Source organism: Syngnathus scovelli, chromosome 9 (assembly GCF_024217435.2).
Source record: "Syngnathus scovelli strain Florida chromosome 9, RoL_Ssco_1.2, whole genome shotgun sequence".
In the NCBI taxonomy this organism is placed as follows: domain Eukaryota; kingdom Metazoa; phylum Chordata; class Actinopteri; order Syngnathiformes; family Syngnathidae; genus Syngnathus; species Syngnathus scovelli.
Genome location: NC_090855.1, coordinates 4,521,183 through 4,533,245, shown reverse-complemented (window position 1 = coordinate 4,533,245; position 12,063 = coordinate 4,521,183). Strand labels below are relative to the sequence as shown.

Sequence of the window (12,063 nt, the reverse complement as noted above, 5' to 3'; positions counted from 1 at the left end):
AAGGCTCTGTGAGGTTCCCTCTCATAGAGACCTTGGACATTGGGAAGCTGGGCAGGTCAGAAATGTACAGTCTGTTATCTCAGTTGTTGCTATGCCTGGCACTTGGTCTCCTAAGACCTTTCAAGTAATAACACACCGGCAAGCAGATGGCTGAGCGGCTTTGTTTGGTTTATTAGGAAGCAATCCATCTTGGCACTGCTGCTATTTTAAACTCCAGCATAGCGATGGGCATTCGCCTATATTTCTACTATGGGGGAAAAAAATATACTTTATTGTTTACTTTTTAAAAAAAGAAAAACTATTGCATGCGAGGACCGAGTGAATCTATTCACATAAAAGCGGAGGAGTCAAATCCAGATCCAGGAAGTAGAAATCCTGCCACAATTTGGCTTTAGCCACTGGTGCTTCTACCGTATTTTCCGCACTATAAGGCGCACTGGATTATAAGGCGCACTTTCAATGAATGGCCCATTTTAAAACTTTGTCCATATATAAAGCGCACCGGATTATAAGGCGCACCTTCAATGAATAGCCCATGTTAAAACTTTGTCCATATTTAAGATATATAGCTTTGGCCCGCGGGCCGGACTTTGGACACGCCTGCTGTAGTGGCCCAATATTGGTCCATATATAAGGCGCACCTGATTGTAAGGCGTTGGCTTTTGAGAAAATTGGAGATTTTTAGGTGCACCTTATAGTGCGGAAACTACGGTAATTAACCAACGCGTAAACAAACAGTAAAGTGGCTTATTCACACCCTTTATTACTCGGCTTTCCTCAAAGTCACCCCGCAAGTGCACAAATTGAAATTTACCCTGCGACACGTTCTGTGAATTTCTCCATTGTGATGTCCTAACAGAATGAGCCACAACTTAAAACGAGGCACAGTGGAGTTAGTAAAACTTTTTCCGGGTAACTAAGCATCTCCACCTGTGTGCCCACCCTCTTCAGATCCATGAAACCAACACGCGTGCGCTTTAACAGACTTGTTTCTTGGCCGAGTACAATCCCAAGCCTTCGGTCATCGTCCATCTGGCTCCATTGTTGATTGCAGACAGCCCGTCTGATGAGCGCGGCTCGCTTGGAGTGGCACAAATAGGGCCCCGTTGCTCCCTTAGGCAAGGCTTTGGCAGGGCTTTTGAGAGGCGCTCGCTCTCGAAAGACCCTCTGAAAGTGAGCACAGCGGTCTCCATGGTTGCCTAATGGCCATGCTGCTTCTCTTCAGAGTTTGTCAGTTGACACGTTCTCATCCTTCTACAGATAAAAGCCTTGGCACACAAAAAAAAGGGGAAGCACAGTTTGTCTAGTCGCCCAAATTGTCTGGAGGGATTTCAAAATGACAAGTTTTTATATACGTACATTTATTAAAAAAAAGGAAACATTCCCGTAAAGTACTTGTCGACTGTCAGTCGCGATGACTCGGTGTGTTGAAATTTGAGACGGCGTATATTGCCGGGTGCAAGACTGCAGCGTTGACGTGTTCAGCTGTGATTGCCTCCGTATTTTTGACAAGGGCACAGCGCTATGCATTTGTCAGCTGGAAAAGCACAGGTGGAAAAAACTGACACCGGCACAGGCTCACGTCCATCATTAGTCTAAGTGAGTCAAGCGAGTAAGGGATCACGTACGGTCATTTTTAAATCGTTTTGGAAATACTCTCAAATGTGTTAATGGTAATAATTCCTTCTTTGCCTTCATGTGTCCCACAGTCTCTGGCCAAATTTAATTAATCCCCCAAATGATAAAAAAAAAAAAAAAAATGTAATCTTGTCAGAGCAGAAATATGAAGTGAAAGTAAATGGGAGCAGATAACATGCTTGACGCGTTTACTTTTTGTCTGTTTTAATTACTGCTTTGTGTTTGGTTAGTTTTTTTTTTTGCGTCTTGTGCTGTCTGGCTGAAAACAAAGATTCACTGAGTGCACGACTGCATTTCTGTCAGTTTTACTCAGTGTTTTTTTTTTTTTTGTCCCCTCGACTGGACCTGGTGTCAGTACAAGGATGTCAAACCACAGACTGGTGACAAAGCAAGCTTGTAAAATAAGAAAGAATCCTTTCTCTGGCAACAGGGGTAATTGATGGAAGGTTTAACAAAAACAGAGCAGGAAAAGCACATGCACTCCAACAGCTTAAAAAAAAAAAAGTGCCAAAGGCTGAAAAGGAACATTAGTGGTTCCATTTTTTTCATCATGCCTATTTCGCATTGTACTTGTATTACAATGAGTAGTTAAAAAGGAATGTAGCAAAGCGATGTTTCTCGTTAACGAGATGCCATTTTGGGTACGGTGGTGTTTATCCAGATAGTTTTTGGAGTGTTATCGTATTTTTACACCATTGAGAAAAACAGCAGGTGTTGGTTGGTTGGTCTCCAAATAACTGGCATTCCTCATTGTGTGACAACCACTTTCACTGAGGAATGCTTATGACACGTTGTAGCCTTCATTAATTTGCATAAATTACCTTGAGAATGCTTTTGTTGTGAAAATGAATTTCATCTGTCTTCCCATATGGAGCCACATACTTTATAAATGGCACTGGAGTGTGATAACTGCCTTGTTTCATAATAGGCTGTTTTTGGTGTGGCTGTTATCTTCTCTTATGCCTTTCCCAGGAGGATTAATAATGTTTTTTTTTTTTTGCGTTTCAAGTGTGTCACAACCAAGGCTAGATATGATGAATTCTCTATCTTCATTTCCATCTGTGTATTCAGACTGCAGAGCCTACGCTTTCCTTGTTGCGTTCCCAGAGGCGAAAACATTCCCGGTTCAGTTGCAAGATATGGTCCCTCCAACATGTCTAAAATCTGCCCCAAAGCATCCCTGACTGGACACGCATCGGCAGTAGTTGCCCCTATTTTCACTCTCTCGGATGGATGTAGCCAAAACACTACCAAGGAAATGCGTTTTTCGAATTTTCCTGTGAATTGACAAATCGAGGTTATCCAACGGTCATAGTGTTGTGTTACTGTTGCTACATTTCAACAACGGAGACATAATACTGCTTGCAATTAAAATATTTATCGTAATTTCTGGACTATAAGCCGCACCTGAATATAAGTCGCGCCAGCTAAAATTAGGGTAAAATTCTATTTTGTTCATATATAAGATGCCCTGGATTATAAAAGGCAGGTCTTTTCATTTTTAATTTCCATATGAAAGAGAATATGCACAAATGATAAAATATCATAAATATGCATAGATAAGCTACACGGTAATACGGTAAAATAAAATACGAAAATACGGTAGTTAGAAGTACAGTATACGGGAAGTATGGGGAGTATTCCTTTGGGATTTTATATTTCTAAGCTCTTCATGGCCTGCCCTAAAGAAGTTAATTCAAATGACCCCATGTTGATTGTGTATAACTATATATAAAACACGCCTAAATTATCCATCCTGATGGAGGCCAAGGTCAGGGCTGAAGGAATTCTCTCAATGACAAGTGTTTCAACTGAGATAGAATGTTTGCCCACCAAACAGGAAGGGGGGGGGGGGGGGGGGGGGGGTCGGGGTGGGATTGACAGTTAATCACAAACATATTACACCGCTGGGATGGGCGTAACTCTAGCCTTCCGACGTTAGCTCCCACCTGCCTGTCATGGTGATGACACTGCAGCCTATCAGTGTCTGCCTCAGATTTATCAATCCGGCGGTAGAATGCGGCTTCGTCTCGGCCAAAGCTCGACACCCATCCATCCATCAATCTCCCAAGTTTGTGTGTGACAGTGCCGACAGCCTCTTTTTCTTCAAGAGGCTTCCGCCGCATGCCGACGCTATTGTTACTCCGCTCGTTCAATCACTTCCATTGAATAAATTCTGCTTGATGCTACCACTCGACAATCTGAATCCGCATTGGTGAAAAAAAAATTGCGTTAACTACCACTTGATGTCTTTTGTGAGTGGACAACTTAGTTTATTTTTCGTAGACAAAGTGGCTCGCGAAGACCGGTTTACATTTGTGACACGAGCGTCAGCCGCATATGTTTGTGATCAGTGCGGGATTGCGTGGCTGTGTCGAGAAAGAAAAGGGCAGATTGTATATAAGCTTGTTTTGCTTGAATGGCTTATTATGCTGATATATATATCTCGGCTGACTTTAATATCCTGGGATACATAATGCCTCGAGCTATGCTGCTAAATCACTACAATGTTGACATTGAGTAGCGCTTTACAACCTTTGACTGTATTCCTCAAACATATAATATGACAGGATTTATTTATTTTTTCTTCCCACAAGAAATAAAACAAGGGCCAATGCATAGGAAATCATGCAAACGTGCGGATTTGCTAAGGGCCATTCGGTTCTTCTTGTGCTGTGCTCATTAAATTTATGTCAGAACAGATGACCAAAGGATAGCGTGAGTTATTTGGCGACGTTGGCCTCCATCGCTGTTTACCACCGGGGCATGTCGTAGCGGCTGACATGTTAATAGAATCAGTCAGTGATAACAGGGCGCTAATGAAAATCTAATCTGAAAACTAGCCTGTCGGTGGATTGTCTGCTTCTTCTATGTCCGGTGAGAAACATTTCTATCTCAAGTCTCATTAGCTGATATTCATTGCGGTGTCATTCTGAAAAATGTCCCATTTATAGAAGCAAGACTGAGGTTGGATTGGATAGAGATGGGAGACGTTCGCAAATTCTTCCAGGTCAGAAAGGAAATGAATTAACGTGCTGCTATTGATTAATTCTATTTCATCTTCCATTTAGGGGCTCGAGAGGTGGGACTGAAGAGTAGCTCAGGACTAAAGCCAATAGAAAGCTTCAAATACTGAATTCCAGAAGAAAAATGTAAAAAGACTCTTTGTAAAGGAAGGCCACTGACATGCAGGTGTCTTCTCTTTTCTGTCCTGGAAATTCTGCTTTTCAGCTGCAAGGCTCAGCGTGTAGGGTAGGAAATTGAATAAACAAATCAGTCATATTCAGACACCGCGACGAAAAACAGCGAGGGTCTACTTTGTGTACTTCTCAACACATGGTCGAGAGATGACAGAAGAAGCAAGAAAAGACTGAGGAGAAAAATATTACACCATCCAAACAAAGGTAGAGCAGCAACAGATGCTTGTAAAAGTACAATAGAGGGCACAGTTGTGTTTAGGGAAATAAAATCGTGTTGGAATAGTCATAATTGTTGCTTTTTAAAATAAATTACCTTAAGGACTTGTTGTGATGAATAGGGTTTGTGAGCAATGTGCGTGAAGTCAGCCATGAATCTTTATAGGAGATGAACGTTTAGTTTTGTTTTGTGAGTACCAATTTAAAAAATAAATCACTTCAGGGAAATATGTTTTAATGCGAAATAAATTATTTTCCGATTAATCGATGGACAAACGGGTAGATTAATCGAGTCTAAAAATGTCGGATGGTCACTGCCCAAATTTGCAATTAATGCTTCTCCAGAGAATTATCTTGCTAATATGATTGTTGTGTGTGTTTGGAAGTGACATCATTGCCATCATCTGGCTTTGCAAATTTTTTTTACACGTATTATGCAAGCCCATGTACAATAAATGAGTTGTTTTAATGTTCTTGTCTGAAAATAATATATATAAAAAATTATATATAAAATATTCCTGATTTTGCAAGGCTGTCATGTAAAAACAGTTTTTTTTTAATCTGCATTTATACAAGCATAACAGCTTTGTAAAAAAAATCGTTCTCATAAGGTGATTGAGTACAGATGGCAAGGTTCGTGAATTTCAGAGTCAAAAAATATCCTCGTCTCTTGTCTACTTATCCAGACTGTGTCTTTGTCAGCCTCCTGACCTTGAGTCTATTCAACAAAGAAATGTCACTCGGGTCTAACATACTGTAGAATACGGGAGTGTTGCATCATCGTTAAAACATCACACTTTCCATTGCATGTTGTCTATTGCATTTCATGGTGACAGGCAGCTTCTTGTTCCTGCAAATTGCGTTGTTGGTTACCTTAGAGGTTACAACCCGTTGATTATATTTCTTCTCACTGACCGGCAAAGCCCTGGAGGTGAGCTTATCCTTGTTTTTGTGCGTGCGTACGCATGTCTTAGTGCTAGCAGAGTCACAAAAATGGTCCTTATGTACGTTGACGTGCAGTTAGTGCACCGCATTGGGGACAAGTGAAAGTCTCGTATTTAATTGAAGTGCATATGGCCTGCTTGTCCCGCAATATTGCGGCGTGCAAGTGTCTTGGCCTCGCGACTCTCACAGGACGTAGCAACATCACACCTGGGACACCATTGCAAAATTACATTTTTGTCATCAGCAAGCTGCTCAGGTTTATATGTCGATACGGTGATTTTTTTTTATTTTTTAAGCATATTACTCGCCAATGCTATCTGCCATAATAGATCCAAATATGGAGTGGAGTGAAAAGAATTCGCCACGTATTTTTCTGAAACGACATGGTTTAGCCTGGCTCTGAAGGACATATGGTGCTGAGTCATCGCTGCTTAAATAAAGCGTACGGTTTATCCCGCCCCCGTGGATGGTTTACATAAATTCCTTTTGTGTAACAGTTGGAATACATTTTCCCATTAAATGCGTGCTAGAAAGTTTAAGAGGCTTTTAACACAAGATTCAAATCGGTGCCATTTTGGCAGTTCACCGCCAATAGTGGTCCATAACATATTTTGCATCAATGACTATTTTTGAGCAGAGAAATGAAAATTACAATAGCCTCGATTCACCTCGTTGTAGAAACTATTTCTTCCATCACATTCTTTGACCTTTTGGCCCTTTTTGAACAAGTTTTTATTCATTTTTTGGCAGCACAGACGCACAGAGAAATGCTCCTGATTTTCAAAATAAAATAAATTTGTAATATGTTGAATGAAAAGACAACAAAATTCCATTGTTTATCACGTCTCTTAATATTGTGGGTAAAGATTTAATCTCTGTCCCCACTTCTTCTCACTCAGCTTTATTTTATGAAAATGACTTTTTTATGGCTTTCTTTGAGCCATATTCTTTTATTTTAAGGTAATTCGCAAAAAGATGAAGGTCAATCCCTCCATAAGGAACTTCAATTTTATCAGGCGTAAAATTCCTCCTAATAGCGCAAATACACAACACGCTGCAGTGAATTCCTTAAAAAAAAAAAAAAAAAGTTCTGTTCACTATTGAGCCATAAAGTGCATTGTGAATTTTCATATGTTGAAATATAAAATACATATGTTTTTTTTTTCTTTTTGAAATTCCAGTCTGAATTATACTGTGTTTATCCCCTTCAGTCGTGTCTCGTTTTGTCACAGACTCAACAAGGACAAGGTTTTAAAACAAAATCTTTCCTTCCCCCTTGTGCCCACTCATCCTTCCAACCGAAGCTTCCCTTCCGGGCACATAGGACAGTTGATCGTGAACTGCCTTAGAGGACAATTCAAAAGGTCAGCACTGGCAGTCTGTTGAGAAAGTGCATCTCTTCTCTCTATTTGCAAAGACGACAGCACTCGCCGCCATGGTCTTATCTCCCTTAAATGCTGCAAGGCACAGGCGACTCTGACAAAACCACCACTTGTATTAAATTTATTTTCCCACCCTAAAATCAGCCAATGGCCCGTCTGCTTCTTTCTCGTACTTTTCTAACCTTAACACATCAAAAAGTCCCCTGGGGTGTTGGTAATGGTCTCCTCGGTTTGTGCTTAGGGCGGCAAAGCCCCGCCGAGAAACCCATCACAACTCTTACTAGAAATGAAGGGATACTATAATGTTAAAAGAAAAAAATGGGGGAAGGGTTTTTGAGTGTTTTTTAAGTAAAGGGAAAAAAATGGTTAAAAGTGCCCCATGGTGAGGGAGACTAATTTTCTACTCTTTCTTACCTTTAGGTTTGTTTTTGCATTTCATTTAGAGTATATGAGAAAAGCCAAGCTGTAAACTGAGGACGAGGTGAATAGACGGCAGAAATATTTTCAAATGGTGTTGAATAGATTGTATACAGAGAGAAAATTGCAGCTCTGAAAGATTGAATGAGGCCTTTTCCATTATTCAGCATGCATGACAAGAAATGCCATTTGAAAATGATCTTTGGTCAATAAAAAAAATATATATATATATAACGGTGGAGTACATTGTTTCAAAGAAAGAAAATGTCAATACAGACTGCGAATGATTTTTTATTTTTTTGCAATTTAAAGTTCTGCGAGACATTGTGACAATGACAGACGAAATGAAAAGAGATAACAAGCATGACGGTGTATTGTGTCGGCTCGCTGTTTACCGCAAAATATTTGTGGTAAAAACAAGAATTTATTTACAAAATTTAGCGTTGATACCTGTACAACTCTCATTTTTAGTCGCTCACAGTTCTATTGGATTTTTCTTTTTGCTTCACCAAATGAATATTTCTCTCAGATGTCCAATAATGATAATTAACCTTTAAATGCTGACACTCACGATTTATCTGTACACCGTTTCATCCCTAATTTTGAGTCACTCCAGTGAAATTATGTGCGCGTTATATAATCCTGACACACATAAAATTCAGCTAAAAATGATTGCCGTAGTAATACTGTGTTCACAGGAACTTTTTCTTCTACCACGAACTGTCATCTTCATGCAAATTAGAAGTCTGCTTGTCAGTCGATGATAAGTCAAATGAGAGAAATGATACGGCAGTGAGAACGGCATTTGAAATGGCTGAACGCCAACACCGTCATATGGCGGAATTATTTCAGTTGCCAAAACCGCAGCGACAGTTTGTGTGATGTGTTTGAAGCCCTGTGGCACCACCACCACAAACTTCCCTCCAACATCTGAGAACTACAGACACGGCGGAATACATTGACATGCTGCAACCATCCAAAAAGGAGTCAGGGAAGTGCTGCAAGGGCAAGAGTGACTTCTGAAACAAAAAAACCTCCCAAAACGTTAAAAGAATTTGAAAAAATGTCCATCTCACCAATAAAAGACTACTCGACGTGTATCCCGATACTCGAGGTACGATACAATTTAAAAACGGTATATTTGACCGAATCAGTGGCGATATTTAGTCACACTATTTTTCAATCTGCTGATTGTTAAATAATTGCAATTTGATAGTTGTATGTAAGCAGTTTAAGATGGTCGTCATGACGACAACACGCTTCTGTTGAAGGAATTCAGCGCTGTCGCTCCGTTTAAGCGAGCGAGTCCCTCCAAAGTAAGACCGACATTGTGTGTCATTATGAAAAGTCAATTACGTCGCTCTAATTTCACATTATTGTTTTGTCCCTATTAAAGTTGTTCCCAGGGAAGAGGACAAACACCCTCTCTATAAATGTTTATTACACAACTTCAGACCTGCCTGGAATTATGCATGAAATTAGACAAGCTCAAACACTGAAGTAGTTGAAAGAATAACGCGGCTATTTACACACATTAAAGTCTTATCATGAGCCATTGATGTTGTTGATGGCTGACTCGTCTCGTGAAAACTTTTAATGCTCTGTGACACTTTCACGACATAATGAGGCAATTTTCCATCCCTGGGCTGCTCTTCTAACAAGTCTAATTTTGCTCTCAGGCCAATGGCCGCGATGTACCCCGCCTCCATTTGAAAAAACTTATTTACTGGATATGTGCTGAAGGATATTGCGGGTGGCAGTGAATAAATACGGAGTTAAGAGAACTGCAGCCAACGCATGAAAATGGAGTCCAAAAATCTACATGACCTTCTCAGACTATAATATTAGACAGAAGATGTGCCAAGAGCAAACCATAGCTCAATATAACAGTAATGGCATTGCGAGCATCATCGAGGACACCCCTTGAAGTCAAACACAGCCGTAAATCCCATTAAAGTTTGTATTTGAGATAACTGCGTGGCCTTGGATGTCACAGGGACAAAGCTTTCGTCCCCCACAAGTTTTATTACAGGCAAAATACAAGTTTACCATTATGCTCTTCCTTCCTGTGACTTGTCCAAATGTAGCTTTGTCATTTTTTTTTTTTGTGTTACTGGCCAGAGTTGGTGTCACCTCCAGGTCCAGCGGAACTCTATATGAATTATGATGTGCTCAATCATTTCTAATCTTGTTACGGATGTTAGTTTGCCCTTGACAGCGGCAAAGAATTGATGGAATGCGACTCTGTTTTTTCTTTGCTCAGTCATGCAGTGAATGCTCGTGTGAGGCCGGTACGCTCGGTTAAATGTTTTATTGTCTTTTGATCGAAATCGCGATTCTTGACAACACGATTACGTTATCGCCGAAGCGCCGTAATTTTGCATCAGATGGACTCTGAATCTGTTGTATCTAAAATTTCACACATACTGTAAATGGTGTCTCCCTCATATCCCGCCAAGATTACCGTATTTTCCGCACTATAAGGCACACCGGATTATAAGGTGCACCTTCAATGAATGGCCCATTTTAAAACTTTGTCCATATTTAAGATATATACATTTGGCCCGCGGGCCGGACTTTGGACACGCCTGCTGCAGTGGCTCAATATTGGTCCATATATAAGGCGCACCTGATTATAAGGCGCACTGTCGGCTTTTGAGAAAATTGGAGGTTTTGAGGTGTGCCTTACAGTGCAGAAAATACGGTAATTAACCAACACGTAAACAAACAATAAAGTGGCTTATTCACACACTTTATTACTCGGCTTTCCTCAAATAGCAAAAACGGCATGCTACTCATTACAGGTGATGCTAACCAATTAGCACCTGCTACTGTTGCTGTTCGCATAGTGGGGCGCTAAAAAAAACCCAACAGAAATGCCTTTACAGTGATCATATGTCTCACATTCAAACCAGTATCAATGGCTAGATTTATTTATCAATGGCTTAATTAGGTGAGACAAGACCTTAGGTACTTTCCAAATGACAGGAACTAAAATTACACCTAATGAATTATCCATCTTAAATGTGTCACCGTGGACTATCTCACACTGTATCATGATTATAGCACAAAATATATGGCCGACTCCTTTAATTTGTCACAATGTTTAATTCATGAGCTCTTCATACATCACATGCCACCTTATAGAGAACCTCATTAAAATGTGCCATGACTTCACATTCATATTGAATCGCTCTGCGGCTGCTTCACCAATAGTTTTATCGACGCAGCAACGGCATGGTCCACACACAGGTCTTAATAACGTCTCTGTACGATATATTACGGAAAAGGCACATATAGGGTCCAACCGCCGGTGAGGACAGTGCAGCTGTACAGCTTCGGCCCTTTGCTATGATTTTATGAGTCCCCGGTGAGCCTGCAGGATGCACGATAGGAGACAGGATTGTGAAAGATCTAATTAAAGAGAGCAATATGAGAGTGCAGTGATCCCCGGCCCCGGACAAGACACAAATCAGTGGCTGTTGACAGTGGACTGCAGGGCAATTGGGCTTTGCAGTAAAATAAGTACTGTAGCCTCAAGATAACGACCATCCCTTCTTGTCTATGGGCCCCTGTTTAACTTTCTTTACAACTAGGCTGTGATGGGTTGTGAATCTCAATCCCACTAAATGGATTATTGGTGGTTTCTCAAGTTACTTGTTGCCTAAAACTGACAAGTAAAAGATTTAGTGTTTTTATAATGGAACATCAGAAAAGTAGCTGTAGGTTATTCACTGTTAAAAGTCATTTGGTTTTGGTGTTTTTATCAGCTTTCACTTGTGAGTAAAAAATAACGGTCATCGGGACACATGGCGCCAACTGTGTGGTCTCGGAGGACCTTTGAGTGACAGAGAACGGCGAGGACTCGGAGTACAATGACGACAGGCCAGCACACAGGAAGGTCTCCAGCATTGTTGTGCTAATCATGTTAACGGACAAAATCTGAAGGCGGGACAGATGCTAAGAATGAGCAACGGGGGGGCTTATGTTTGTCCTTATTAGAAAGCTTCCACTGGGCTTACTGTTATATATTTATTTTTCTCTACCAGATCTGTTCTTTCTACATTTATACAAATGTCGTTCTTAGCCAACAGCAACTATTATGTCTTTTTATTCAGCAGGGGTATTTTATCAAACTCCTACACGCTCAGTTGTGATTTGATTGAGAACAACCTACATTTTTTTATCATGTGGATTTGAACAGCTAAAAATGGTTAAAAGCAGATTTAATCCTTTGTGATATGTGTGCCTTAGTTCACAGAGTG

At 40.5% G+C, this 12,063-nt stretch overlaps 1 protein-coding gene across 4 annotated transcripts in view; it reads left to right on the top strand.

Annotated features, from left to right (window-relative positions):
• ptprub (protein tyrosine phosphatase receptor type Ub) overlaps nucleotides 1–12,063 on the top strand; it is a 118,942-nt gene that overhangs the window by 45,638 nt on the left and 61,241 nt on the right. The window lies entirely within an intron of this gene.